This window comes from Gadus morhua, chromosome 1 (assembly GCF_902167405.1).
Source record: "Gadus morhua chromosome 1, gadMor3.0, whole genome shotgun sequence".
Taxonomy (NCBI): Eukaryota; Metazoa; Chordata; class Actinopteri; order Gadiformes; family Gadidae; genus Gadus; species Gadus morhua.
In genome coordinates this window covers 9664118-9679307 of record NC_044048.1, presented here as the reverse complement: position 1 = coordinate 9679307, position 15190 = coordinate 9664118, and positions in this window count along the sequence as shown.

The window sequence follows — 15190 nt, the reverse complement described above, 5'->3', positions numbered from 1 at the left end:
AGTTTAGGTATTCACTTTTTTTCCCCTCGTTACCCTCTTGTTTAGCTTTTTATTTTTATTTTCTAAAGAAGGCAGCATGTTTCTTATCAAACGAGCGCCTGGCAGTCTCTCCGTCCTGTCTCCCCACAATGTCTTTTATGTTTCTTGGACGGAATGTAACTGGTAGTTTCGTTGCTCTGTAACATGTGCAATGACAATAAAGTTCTATCTATTTTATTTTCCCATCCCTCTCCAAAACCATTACTTATAAATCACAGGTCTTCTGAAAGCAGACGAGATGTTCTTTTTTGTCACACCGGCTGGAATTATAAATGCTGTTACAACTCAGGCTCCACGTTTAATCCTTGCAGAACTATCAATTATATTCCGTAATGGAGAGCCCTATATTCATAACCTAGGGAGCCTCCAGAAATCTCCCCACAATCATCTTAATTCTCAATTTCCCTCTCCATAACCTGCCTTCCTTCCCCGTCGTCCTCTTTCCCCCGTTTCTGAGATCCATACTTTCTAATTAGGGCTGATGAGGACAGGGACTTCATTACCGACCAGCCATGAATCATTATGGGCTGTAATTGCCCCTCCGCTCCCTTAGGAGGTGCCCTGCTCCAGCCGGCACAGCTGCATAGGCCCCGCCGCCGACCCCAGCGGAGGCCCTCAGACGACGGAGGGCTCAGCCCGCTCACACAAGGAGCAAGAACCATGTTCACATCGTTCAACGCTTGATTCTTAAAAACAATGAGCAGTGGATATAACGCCTCGTGGCCCAATAGATGCTCTCCGAATGACCATAAAAAACAAAAAGTAATCTCTCTTGAAAGAAAAGAAAATCCCCGGATCCACTGTTATCAGCATGTGTGGATGGGTTACGGTGCGCTTTTAGAGAGCCCAGGTGAACTGCATATCAAATGTAAATAAAGTGACTGCTGAGAGTTCAAGGCGAGTGCCACTGGCTGCATAGTGCTTCACTTCACCAATGCATTACCTTCATTAAGGTTGTCACCCTGTGAGAGACGCTGATAATTACCACTTATTACATAATGAAATAGTCCTAAGGATGCTCTAATGTTGTTCGCTTTAGATCTGTGTAGTTTTTAGCAGTCTCTTCCCCCATTCAAGCGGTGATTAGCAAGTCTGGGCGTGATGCGCACTTTAAAAGAAATATGATTTCCTAATGTTGATTGCTAATTGAAAAATTAGAAAGTCAATTAGGAGCTGGAGATCTAATTAAGGAGGAATTTAGCGGAATTTCTTCCTGCAGACTTGATTGCTCTTTCTCACTTATTATCTCCTTCAGTCTGCGCTTCGCCCTGAGAAGACAGTTCTCCTCCGCGCACGCTCGGAAAAAACCCACCTCTCTCCTTGGCGTGGTCGGCAGATTGATTTTAATTTCAATCAGGGTGCAAACCCTGTCAGTGGAAGAGATGCGAATAATAATCTCAGAACATCCGGTGAATGGGAGGTCTCTTAACAAAGACTCTCTGTGAGCCTCCCCCCCCCCCCCCAGGGCGCGCCTTTATGTTTTGGGAGCCAGATTAATTAAGGCCCAAGCGTCCAGGGCTTTACTGTGGCTGTTACATGGAGCCTCACTGTGCTGGCTGTGCCTGAGCATCAGCTCAAACGTCCATGTTAAAAGCCTCACTGATGCCACTGTTTTTTTACTCAGGGGCAGTGTTGCCAGATTCGGCCAGATTTCCCCCCCAATCTGGCCCAATCTGGCCCAATCTGGCCCAATCTGGCCCAATCTGGCCCAATTTGGAAAAACTGCCAAGGGGCTCCCTCTGTTTGTCTTGAGACCGCTGTAGCCACAACAACAACAACAACAACAACAACAACAACAACAACAACAACAGTTGTTGGTTTATGTGTGTCTCGCCGTGCCCCGCGGCTAGATAACACATAGTCGCGCCCCGCTCCGTGGTGGGGGATCTTTGACCAACAGTGTGCGTGATAAATGAAAATGATGTGGGCCCCTGCGTAATGTATGGTTCTCCAATGCCATTGTGTTGTCGTTGTGGCATCATATGTTACGGAGAATGCTGACTGCTTCATATTTCTTCTGCCTCCCCCACCTCCAATGCGTTCGCCTGGCTGCCGGCGTCGTCTGAGGCGCTCCGGGGGAAGATGGATGGAGCTCTGGAAGAGAGATGTGCGGAGAAGAAGAGGAAGGATGAAAGCACAAACACAGATATCGAGTCCTAAATATTCTACTGCGCTCGCTAAAATGAAGATATCTGGAAGAAAAGGTTTATCCTGTGGTAATCTAGAGATTGTCAAATCTAACTAGAGAATAAATGGTGTTTGGGTTTCATTTATAAAACATGAATTGAAAATGTCTCAATAGAATATGCTTAACTTTTATAGAAGTCAATACAGGTTATATATAATACAAAATATATGAAGTGGAACTCATCTACTCATTGTGAACAGATACAGTCCCAGGTTTTACTGCAGCATTGTTGAACCTTAACTGCAAATTGCCTTCATTTACAAGTGGTGTACGAGTTTGGTGAACAAAAAAGAAAAGAAGAACAAAAGAACAAATCCCATTCAAAATAAGTTTAATGATCTGGCCAGAGGCTGTTTGACTGACACTTGAGACATGTACTGCAATAGAGCTTGTTTTCTCATCACACCATTCAAATATTCAACAAAATCATTTGGTGCCACTGCCTTCTTCCCCTCCCTGTTTCTGCTTTGAGCTGTACTTCCACTGCTATCTCTCATCATACACTGCGTTCCACTTGAATGCTTATCTGTATTTTTAAGACCCAGGTCAGCAATTTCTCCACTGCCATGTCCTGCCTTTAGTAGGTGGACTCTGGGCTATTATAGAAAAAAAAAAGAGTTATTTCACTAACAGCCTGTTGAGAAGCCATTAGAGCGTCAACAGTCCTAAATGATGAACAGTACAGTAATACGACTGCAAGGAAGGCAATGCACAGTTAGTTCAACAGAACGATGAGTGATCACACACTCTTCATCTAAAAGCATTAAGCATTGATTCATTTGTGGATATTTATCAGAACAGGAAGTGTGTGACGAATGACTTGGACGTACAGGAAATGTTATTAGGCAGGATGAAACTAAATGATTCTGCCAACTCCCAAGGCCATTAGCTACTTGTCAAATGAAGGGCCGTTCCTACGTCCAAACTAGACGGAGTCCCAACTTATCCCCTGGCTGACCCCACCGTCAGGAACAAGGAGAGCAAGTACATCCACCAGCCAAGTAGAAAGGGAAAATAGTGATACACAGAGACAGAAAAGTGTATATAATTTGAGAGGGAGATCCGAGGTTCTGATGTCATTATTTACAACAATATTCTAAAGCTACAATATACTGGAGGTATCGGGAAAAACATTAAATTTGTTATAAAACTAACTGAATAAAATACAATTTTGCCTTTTGTTTTTCAAACAGGGGAGACGTTTAGCTAGAGTTGTTTATTTATGCAGGACAATGGAAAATCGATGATACAGTTTCAAAGTGTTTGGAACACATTTTGTTCCACACAATGAACAGGGTCCCATGATTAAGCCTGACCAGTCGACTCCCATCCCTTTAAGAGCCTTTTGCTGTCCTCCCCCAACGCATGTGGAAGAGGACAATTATTTGATTGAGGATTTGACAAGTAAAAGGTCTCTCTTAGGCGTGATATTATTAGGATGGCTCATATTGTTCTGCACACTCTCTAAATGCTGTGCTGGACATTTTGTGGATTACGGCAAAATCCTGAAAATGACACCATGAATTCCCAGACCACCATATTGATCTGTTTTTCAGTTTATCTTTCTCTCCTTTTCATCCTTTTGAGTCTTCCCCTCTTGTGTGCATTCAGTTGTTTTGTTTGTTGTGTGTGTGCTGGTATCTCTGGTGTGGAGGAACAGAGCAGTCCCTGGTAGAGCAGGGAGAGAGAGCAGTACCGGGGACCGAGCGCTCCTCTCTCTGACCGGCTCCAAGGGCGGGCGCTGGGAGGCGGGGTCTGTGTGCCGTGGCTCATCAGCCCAGCGTCCTCATGTCCCGTGGCTGGACCAGCACCCCCCTGCCCCCCCGCCACGTGTCCCCCCAGCGGTGTGTCTGACAGGCCCCTGCAGAGAGAGGGGTGGTGCGGCGGGGGGGGGGGAGTCACTCTTTATCGGGTGCAGGCGGATCAGTGTGGTCTGAGATATGGAGGGGGTGGTTGGGGGGGGGGGGTGGCGTGTCCCTCCGCATCAGCAACAGCGGCCCTCTGCCCTACGGTGTCCGGTTGGGAGACGGGCTGGGAAGGGATTTGTCATTTTTTCTCTCTTTGATAGAAATAGGACAACCGTTGCACTCGCTTGGTGAGGCAGTGATGTTGTTTCTTTCTCTCGCTGGTCATTGAGTGGATGACGGAATGAAGAGTCTGGGAAGTACGGAAGCGTCGGTCCGAACTCCTCCTGGCCCAGAGAGGCTGTTGGATAGCTCGGTTTAGAGATGGACTCAGGAGACGACAGGTGCATCCGAATACTAAGTATATACTATTTCTGTGCAGTGTCTACTACTTGACCGTTAATGTAGTACGTTCTACAGCTACGTGTAGAACGCCTCCGAACACTTCCGAACACCACCGAAACACCACCGGATGTTTGGAGATGACGTATTTCCCCTCTGTGCGCTGCACATCAGATGCCGGCAAAATTAAAGTCACCTGCGATAATTTACCGATTTTTTATTTAGCGTTCTTCTTCTTCGGTTACCAGACTCCGGCTGAATTATGGGATAGCTTAGTGACCTACCGTTTTATACTGTGGCGGTAGTACGCATTCGGAAACATTTTGCCTATTACACAATGTGTACTGAGCATTCGGACGCGCTCTATTTGTGACGTACTACAAAATGCCTACTATATAGCAGTCAAGTTTGAGTATTCGGATGCAGCCTAAGTACGTCATTTAGGTAATCTCCTGCTGGGACCAATCATTTTTCCGTGTGCTTCCTTTCCTTGTTGACCACAAGAATTGAATGAATATAAGGGCTTTATCCTGTCTGCCATTAAGTTAATCCTCACCTCTCCACTCCTCACAATACTCACTATTTATATTCCTCTCTTATCCTTCTGCTTTTTGTTTTTAAAATCAAACACTGTCTTCAATTAGGGCCTGCATCCACGCCGTCCTAAGTGTGGGTAAATATATACCCCCCCCTGATGGCCGGGGCCCTAATGTGTGGCCCTGGCCAAGGCAGACTCCATGTAAATGATAGGGCTCCTCTTGGCTTGTTTACCCAGTGGCATGTGGCAAGGCTCCTTGGCCAACGTTGGTATGATAACCATGGCTAGCTGTGATCACGCCACTTGTTGTCCTGCATCAATTGTTCATCCGTCTGAGTGCATTGTGTGTGTAGTCTCCTCCTCCCCGGAGACTGGCTAACTATATGCTAAGGCCCTCAACCGTGCGCTGAACTAGCGCTCAGCGTCCGGAGCTTGCATATTAATCGGTTGAGATTTAGTGTTGCAGATATAACTCTGTAGACAAGCCATGAATTGTCGTCTTTTAATTAGTGTATTATATGATAGAATGAAATGTCGAAGATAAAATTTAGAAAAAGTATATATTGTTGTGGCGTAAGCTATTTTAATACCCTCAAATTGAATAGCTATGTTTAAATTATTCCATCCTAATTGTAAAAGATGTGATCTTGTAATACAAAAGGACAGGTTCTTTGTAAATTAAAGCTCCACACACATCTACGCCAACCTAACTGAATCAGGATGATGTTAATTTAATGAGCGTAACTAAACTAAATAAAGCAATAGATTAATGCTTCGTTTTTCCCAGACATGATAACATAAGCGCTGAGTTGGTCTTATTTTAATGTAGAAGCCAGCCTTACAGTAGCATTACAGCCATTATTTTTTAATCATATGCAAGCACTGATTACCACAGCAGCCAATTAATATTCCCCCTTGCCCTTCCCTTTCCTGTTTCATTTTACCTTTCCCATCCACTAATGTTCCTTTGGTGATGTGCCAAATATTAATTGCAGGCCAAGCAGCCAGGGACGTGCGCTGAGATTGCACCTTGTTTCCGAGGGACTCTTTGCAGTGTGAAGGGCACAGAGAGGGCCTGTGAGGTAACGCTACTTAAGGTGCTAATCACGCCCTACTATAACAGGAGTGAGGCTAGGACAGTGGCAGTGTGCTAACCTTCCTCATTCCATAGTGGAGGAGGATAACATCACAGCCATGCAAGGGGAACTCACTCATTATGTGTTAGTTCATTCATGTTTTCATCATAAAAAATAAGAAGATATTAATGGTGGTGTATGAAAGCATTGGAAATATTCTGGAAACTGAAAGGACTTCTTGCATAATTCCAAATGAAACTGGGCAAATTACACTTTTTCCCCTTGAATGTCAAAGTCCCAGTTTATGAATGTCCCTTTCCATCTGCGTCTCCCGCTGTCCCCAGATGAGCCCTTCAGAGGTGGTGACTGAGGTCTCCATGTGCCATTTCATATACACGTCTCACTTCTCTGCTCAGCCGTTTTCTGTGAATCCACATGCAGAGGAGTGATGAAAGTGAACAAATGAAATCATATAAAACAGGGTCACACATCACTGGAAGGGCAACAAATGGGCACTGGGATGGAAATAATGCTTTTTTTCTAACCTCTCTTGTGTTTCGACAAAAAAGCCATCAGCTCTGGTGAAAAAAGAAAAGGGTTTAAAAAAAGCAAGTTGTTATTTTGCCGGAAGCACAGCGAACCACCGCAGCCGAAATGTAGGTCTGTGTGGAACTTTGCATGACAGTGGAGCGGCATCCATTTTAATTTCACCGGACAGTTCTTTGTGGAAAAGCGCTGAGCGATCTAAATTCCTGCCGTGGTAAAAAATGGTTTGAATAACCTGAATTTCATTCAATCTGAATTCCGATGCGGGCAAAGGCAGTGGTATTTACAAGAGCTGGTCCACAAAATATTTCCTGACGTGATTTGCTGGCTGCGGGAAAAATAGATTTTTGAAATGCTTGCAGATTTTTTGCGGAACCCGCTAAAACATATAAAGTCGCACTATTTTTTTCAGTTTTATTCTAATGAGGTTTAACTTCTCTAGTGAATTCCCAGAAAGCTATTCTGATTCAGTCACGTCCTTGAAATATAGCGACAAGAATAATAATGTCATATTTTCATTTTTGTATTATTATTCGTATTATTATAGATAGTTGGGTAGTTTATAGATACTTGGTTTGCATTATATCATTTATATTATTGTTAATAGATAGGTTTTTCTGGAAACCATTGTTTTTGAGTTGACATCATTCCGAGACGTTCTAAACGGAAAGCCCTGCCCATGTAAACAGAAACTTACTTTGACAGTTGTGAAGAGCATTCAGTAATGGAAGAAAATCCTCAGAATGGAGTCCAGGGGAGCGCTGAGGGAATGACCTGTCTAAACTGCATGCTTTGACAGAGCTGTCATTTCAAGGCTTCCAATGATGGATTAGAGTAGTGCTGAAGACGAGGAGGAGTGACTAGTATCGTCTCCCACACTACACCCCGCAGGGCCTTTTACATGGGTGCCTCTTATTGTGTTACATGGGACTGCATCCTATCGTGATCTGTGAATTAATAAGTAAACATTTGCGTGAACCCTTGACGAGGCTGTGTTCATAGTTCATAGTTTCACAGCTTGTGTGTTGGTTGGTATATGGTGTGTTGCTGCCTGCCCTGTTATCAGCAGGACATGCCCAACAAGACAGGCTGCCTCCTCTTACGCCACATGGTTTATTTTTCACCTTACCTTAATCCTGTATAGTATGCAGGAAACACTAACATATGCCTCAAGCAGTTATCCTTCATTTTGTGTGTGTTTGTGTGTACATGTATTTGTGTGCATTTCGTTATTTTCTTTATGTGTACGTGTGTGTGTTCATGTGTAGGTTTGTGCATGTGTCTGTGGGTTTATTTCTGTTTGTGTGTGTGTGTGTGGCATGTGTGTATGTGTTTATTTATGTGTGTGTGTGTGTGTGTGTGTGTGTGTGTGTGTGTGTGTGTGTGTGTGTGTGTGTGTGTGTGTGTGTGTGCGTGTGTGTGTGTGTGTTTGTGTGTGTGTGTGTGTGTGTGTGTGTGTGTGCCCGGTGTCTGTGTGTGTGTGTGTGCCCGGTGTCTGTGTGTGTGTGTGTGTGTGTGTGTGTGTGTGTGTGTGTGTGTGTGTTTATTTATGTGTATGTGTGTGTGTGTGTGTGTGTGTGTGTGTGTGTGTGTGTGTGGGGGGGGGGGGGTCTGTGTGTGTAGGATTAAGGTGCAGGGGGTGGAGCCGGGGTCTTGCTATGCTGTGTGGTTTTGATTGAGCCAGGGATACCCTGCGTGCCCAGCAGCCGCGCCGGGGGGTCTCGGAGGGGCTCTGGGGGGGATGTGCAGCAGTTTGTCTGGCCCGGTAAGCAGCCTCTCCTCTGGGGGCGTATGAGACATGCTCCAGCCAATTAAGAGTGGATGGTCCACCATGTTAAGCAGGCGGAGGTGGCCTCACCTCCTCTAATGATGTAAATGGCTGCTGACAGCCGCCCGGTGCACCGGCCTGCATGATGAATCACACGCATCCTCGCTGAGCACTACCTGTCCTGCTGACATCCACAAACACACGCTTGTTTGTGCCCGGTGTCTGTGTGTGTGTGTGTGTGTGTGTGTGTGTGTGTGTGTGTGTGTGTGTGTGTGTGTGTGTCTGGTATGTAGGTGCACGCCCGCAGGCAGACGCTACGCATGTCTGGTCACTGCATGCAAGTTGGTTTTGTTTTTCCCTGAATACAATTTCAGTTTAGTATGCAGCCCCAAATTGGAAAGCACTAACTGAAGCATGGTTAGTGTATTTTAGTATACCCCAGGAATAAATACGTCTTTTGTAAATATAAGCTGTTTACTTTACCCTAAATTCAATGTTTCCCGGTGAAACAGGGTATTGTGGTGGGTTGTAGCACGGAAACGATAAACTATTCTGCTTTCATGTAGAGTGGACCCCATGGTGAGAGCTCTGGTTGGAGCGTCCCGTCTGCATGCTAGTGCTCGCTCATGCAATCACAGGAAAATAATCTGTTTTAGTCTTGGTGCAGGATATAAATAGGTAGCTACAAGGTAAGGCAAGGCAAGGCAAGGCGACTTTATTTATATCGCACTTTTCATACACAAGGCAGGCTCAAAGTGCTCCACATATAAACATTGTCATACAATAAAATGAATTAAAAATGAATTAATATAAAGAAAACAAATGCAACAAAAAAAAGGTAAAAGGAATTCTATGGTCTTTAATCTTCCATCCTACTTACTCATTTGAATGACTTATATTGTCCACATACTGTAGCTCATGGCAGTGCAGGGCATGTTGTGTGTGTGACTCACGTGTGAGGGTGGCACAGATAACTGTAGACCATGATGACCCCATGGGGCCAGACCCTGTGGCACATTCATGTTGAATCCCTCTCTCTCTCTCTCTCTCTCTCTCTCTCTCTCTCTCTCTCTCTCTCTCTCTCTCTCTCTCTCTCTCTCTCTCTCTCTCTCTCTCTCTCTCTCTCTCTCTCTCTCTCTCGCCCATCCCCCCTGCCACAGTACATCTCGCCCAGCCTGCGAGGGTGCAGGCACATGTGTGACATTATAATTGATTCATTAATCCGGTGAACAGATGTTCCTGGTCCGCCGTGGCGCCGCCAGACGCCGTTCCCCGGCGCGTCCGCCTCGCTGCTTCCTGCTAAATGCTCACTGACTTTGAATGACAGCGGGGAAGGCCTCCGGAACCCCCGGAGAACTGCCCTCCGAGTGGGGCTGTTCAAAGGCAGCGCCACGAGTTGGAGGGTGTTCACCGTATGCCATCATCGAGGGTTCACTACCGATCCCCCCCCCCCCTCCCCCTTCGTCCTTAAAGACAATTCACATAACAAAGCTTTCACTATCGCAGCCTAATATCGGATCACGGCCATCGGGCTTGTGAGGCAGCGACTATTTGGGGTTTGGGTTTGGGATGCCTGTTTTTGGTGGCCTTATGATGGAGTGAGTTTGTGTGGTGTTGAAAAAAGGTTCGCGGAGGGACGTTGGGGGGGGGGGGGGGCCATTGTCGGCAACCATCCTAACCTTTTCCGCCCACTCCCCGCGGTCAGGACCCCTAAGACCAGACCCGATCCCCGGGCCAGAGGGGGGGCTGTGGGGGGCAGCACTGTCCCGTCAGGGCGGGGGGCAGAGGGGCTCCATTGTAGCGCAGCACGGCAGGCAGCAGCCAAATGTCACCTCCATCCACAGCCGCCCGACTAGTGGCAGCACTCGGAAACGTCAGCCCATTGTTCCTGCATGGAAACATAAACGTGTTTCTCCGACTCTGGAAGTAGTAATGAATGTTGTAGCTCCCCTCCCTAAAAAAAGAGAACATTTGGAGGCTTTTGTTCTAATCAGAGAGCGAGAGAGAGGATAAGCTTTCCCAGCTTGGCGGTATAATTAATCACCGTGTGTGGCAGCTTCCTGCGAGTATCCATTAGGATTTCACTCTTCGGTCCCTGGAGCTCTGAACCAACCTTCATAGTGGGAAAGAACTTTGTAATAATAACATGAGGGTGGATTGATCGCTGGGAGCTTTCCGAATGGGAGTGCGTGTTGAGCGGAGTAATGACCTGCTGCTAAACACTGTGTAAAGAATAACTTCATGCACGCAAATGCAAAAAAAAGAAATCAGAGATTGGGCTTCAGAGGGAGAAGCGTTGAAAACTAACTACGGCGCCCAAACTCACCACAGTGAGGCCATTAGCAGAAGGCAACCCACGGTGCCTTCCTAGTGTGAGCATGAAGAGAGCGGGAGAGAGCTTCCGTCTCCGCTCCACATGGGAAACATTGCTGCTGTCTGGGCCCAGGAGCCCTTGTGTGATCTCCCTGTGGCTCATGCATATAAACAGCTGCCAAGGAGCAGCCTGTCCTAACACAAACAGTCACCACGCACAGACCTCTCGCTGCTCTGGTGCTGGGCCCCGTAGCCTAGCTACAGGGGAAGCACCAAACATACACATTTACATTTCCTAACGAGGACTGATTGCTTCCACTGCATTACCATTAAAGAGGTGACACACCAACCCCAGCACCTTCTTCTTCTTCTTCTCCACATACTCAATCTTCTCCATCTACTCCTCCACCTCCTTCTTTTCCTTCCCCACCACTTTATCCTCCTCCTCCTCCTCCTTCACCTCCTCCTCCTCCTCCTCCTTCACCTCCTCCTCCTTCACCTCCTCCTCCTCCTCCTCCTCCTCCTCCTCCTCCTCCACCTCCTCCTCCTCCATCTCTCCTCCTCCTCCTCCTCCTCTCCTCCTCCTGCTCCTCCACCTCCTCCTCCTGCTCCTCCTCCTGCTCCTCCTCCTCCTCCTCCTTCACCTCCTCCTCCTCCTCCTCCTCCTCCTCCTCCTCCTCCTCCTCCTCCTCCTCCTCCTCCTTCACCTCCTCCTCCTCCTCCACCTCCTCCTCCTTCACCTCCTCCTCCTCCTCCTTCTACTCCTCCTCCTCTTCCTCCTCCCTCTCCTCCTGCTTGTCTGAATGCTGTGATGAAGATGATACTCCCCCCCATCCCCAGGACAACTGTCACCCCCCCTGCATTTGAAGATCATGGCTTCTGACAACATGGATTCATTTTGAAGGCTGTGCAGACGATGTTGGTGGGGGGGGGGGACAACAACATACCGCCTGTTTATTCCAGGACAATGTCGGTGGTTTAGTTGAGTTGAACTTCATCTGGTTTACCCATGAGTCACATCTCTACATGTTTAAATATCATGACCTTTTAGGTACTTGAAGTGCAGATTAAATTAAAACAAGTAAAAACAAGTAATGGAACATGAAATATCAAGCTATTTCTTTCCGTTTTTATTTAATAATATCTTTGAGGCTTTTATAGTTTAAATGTATCTTTAATAAAAGCTGTTATTACTACATAATACTGCTTCATTGCAGATGAATGTGCTGAAAATGATCCTTTACAATAACAATAGTTGGATTGTTTTACCTTTTAAAAACAACATTTTAATGAACCTTTATTTATTGAGGGTCAACCATTGAGAGCAGGCTCGCTCTTCATTGACACCCTGATTACAAGATACAAAAAAAAACAGAAATGTAAATGTACAATAGATACAACAGTCAGACATTTCAATACATATCAATACTACAAAAGATTGGGACAATTAAGAAAGCTTTATAAAACACGAGCAATCCTTATTTAATGTGTCTTCAATCCTCCTCTAGAACATCTCAATTGGCATATAATGGCATAAAGAAACATTTGGTCCATGCTCTATTGCTCCTCCTGTTCTGGACCACAGGTAAACGATGGAGGGGATGGCGCGTCCCCTCCAGACGTCCTCCAGCCCCCTGCGTCTTCCTGCGGGCGCGGAGACTTCCTGGACGCTCGTGTCACTTAGAGTTTGCGGCTTATTTTTCTGTTGCGGCAGCAGCAGCAGCAGCAGCAGCAGCAGCAGCAGCAGCAGCTGGTGATTGGGCCAAAAGCCACCCCTCAGGCCTGGAGCTGCCGGGCTCATTAATGCAAATCTGACTGGGGTGGACTAGGGGTGAGAGCCCCTCTCCTCCGCCCCCCCACCCAGGAGCAGGGGGGCTGAGGAAGGAGCTGAGGAGAACACTAAAGAGGTTAAGTAGCCCGGGCAGCGCTGGATCCAGAACAGCTGGAAGGGGATTTTTTTATTTTAGACCAAACATTTTTCAAAGCTGCGCTCCACGGCTAGAGCCTAGGAGAGAGCTGCCTGGAGCTTATGAAAAGGAAATGATTAAGCAGAAGATTAGAAATAGGATTAATATTTGTTTTTCGTTGAATGGCCAGTGCAGTGGATGCAGAACGGGTCATGTCCCTTCTTAAAAGTGGGGTTTGGATGAAGAGGAGCGCAGTGTACTTAATACATGTGTCCACTGGGCATAGGAGACCTTACAGACTGTCTGGATGGAGGCAGAATGGAGAGAATAATCATTCTAACAATGGAAACATCCCCATTGTGCCAGCGTTGCTAATCTTAGCCGTAGTCGTTATTCTGTTTTTTCTTGGTTGTTGTCACTTCAAGGTTCCTGAAATTGTCCTGTCATGCTATTCCGGGAGACGCAAAATTCGTCCAATTAAATTGACATGGCTCACAAGTTTCATTATCAGAATGTGTTTTTGCACAGAATTTGCCACACTCTACAGAGTCCATCGGTGTACAACAGTCAATGAAACAATGGGCCAACAACATTTGAATCCTCAGTATTTGGGGAAACATCAACATGGGAAGTGGTCGTGCCATTTCTAAAAGGCGATATTCTAAAATGGCAATAAATCAGTGAAGTGCAACTGGCTTGCTTTCTTCAAGCATTGGTTGTATTAGGCAGTTTGGTCTCCAATGATAATCACTCAGTTAAATTGCACCATGGAATATCATGTTTGCGAGCCAGTCAGAAAGTCTGACTGTGTTAATGGGGAATACTAATGACTATGACTACCATTAATACCGGCTGCGATGTGATAGGCTGATAACCGATGAAGCTAGACAGGAGTCGCAAGGCGGAAAATTAGATTCAGAATGCGGTGTTCATGGATAAATACGCCGTACGCCATTAAAGAACCAAGGGCCACCTAGATTAGAAGAAGTAATCAATCTCAACACGCCATATTAATCTTTTTTTCTATCCTATAAATACATTGCAACATTGAGCACAACAAAAGCAGGAATCAATTGGGCCAGCTTATTTTACCTTATCACCACGGTGACAGGAGTTAGTAACGTGCAGGTTCCAGTGCAACACCCTCGAACCAGTAAGGTAGGGTGGCGTCACTGCTCTATATGCATATATATATATATATATATATATATATATATATATAAAAATATATAGAGAGAGAGAGAGAGAGAGAGAGAGAGAGAGAGAGAGAGAGAGAGAGAGAGAGAGAGAGAGAGAGAGAGAGAGAGAAGAGAGGGAGAGAGAGAGAGAGAGAGAGAAAGTTGAGTACCGCTGTGGGGGAGGAAGTCACCGGCATACTTTTTATAACAAGGAGGCTGCGGCAGTGCCGCGGTTAACTCCTCTCGGAGACACCGTGTCACGGTGCATTAGGTCCATACAGGGCAGCAGCTGAGAGAGACCTCTCTGCCCTTCTTCAATTACAATAAGCAAACAGCTCCTGGGGACCAGAGGAGATGGGGAGGATGAGTCACCGCCCGGGCACTGCAGTGTTAGAGTTCAGCCAACACGAGACGCACACAATAAACAATATTAGCCAAATAACATTTTCAATTAGCTGTTACCCCGCATAAGCACTCGACTAATGGAAGACGCAGTCCAGAATTAATTAGAGGAATCATTTGTAATTACGGCGTTGGCATGCAGGCTATCTGGCTTGACTGATGGTCGTACGGATTCGCCCAAATTTTCCCACTCTAATTTCTTGTTTTGTTTATTTTCGTACGGAGGCTACCGAGATGAAATGTGAGACATGTGTACACATTTGTACCGTGCATAAAAATGGTGGAAACGTTCCCTTGTGAGCACTGCAACAAGCTCCTCTGCCGGCTCCACCAGGGACCCTTATCACTGCCTCTTTCAGGCCGTCTGAGGACCTCCTTCCCACACTAATATTTTTATATCACCGATGTTATGGACTATTACTTACGCCGTCGTGGAGATAATCGCCACGCCAGGTTCTTTTTAATGGGGCATTACATCAGATACTGTACATGTGTTGGAACAATAAGCGTCGGCTGGTTGTGGTGGGCTGTTTTTATGTGATGCGGTTTAGGATTTAGGGTGTGAGGGTCTGCTCTGGGTGTAATCTACTTTTATTTGCATCCATAAACCCCTTAAACCACTTTAAAAGGAATTTGCATATTGTGCTATCGATGAGAGGGGAATACTGATTACCAGTTTTTTTTGGTAATATTTTTATTATATTTTATCGCTCACTGGTTTTTTCTGGGATGTGAATGCTCCAAATCAAATATCATTCAAATGAAAGATTTCCCAGAGTAATTATTCACAGTTCCCAAACACCGTAGCTCCACTACAGCTCTGCAAAGTACTGTCGTGCTCATTGAGTCGGCAGTCTGGCTTTTGTAAAGTCAGTGCTTTCTGAATCTAGTTTAAGCTTCACCTCACCTGAAACCCTAGTATGGATCCTGTAGGCCATGCGCCTGTAGCAATACGGGGATGAACTCCCTGACGCTCCTCTAGTCCTACA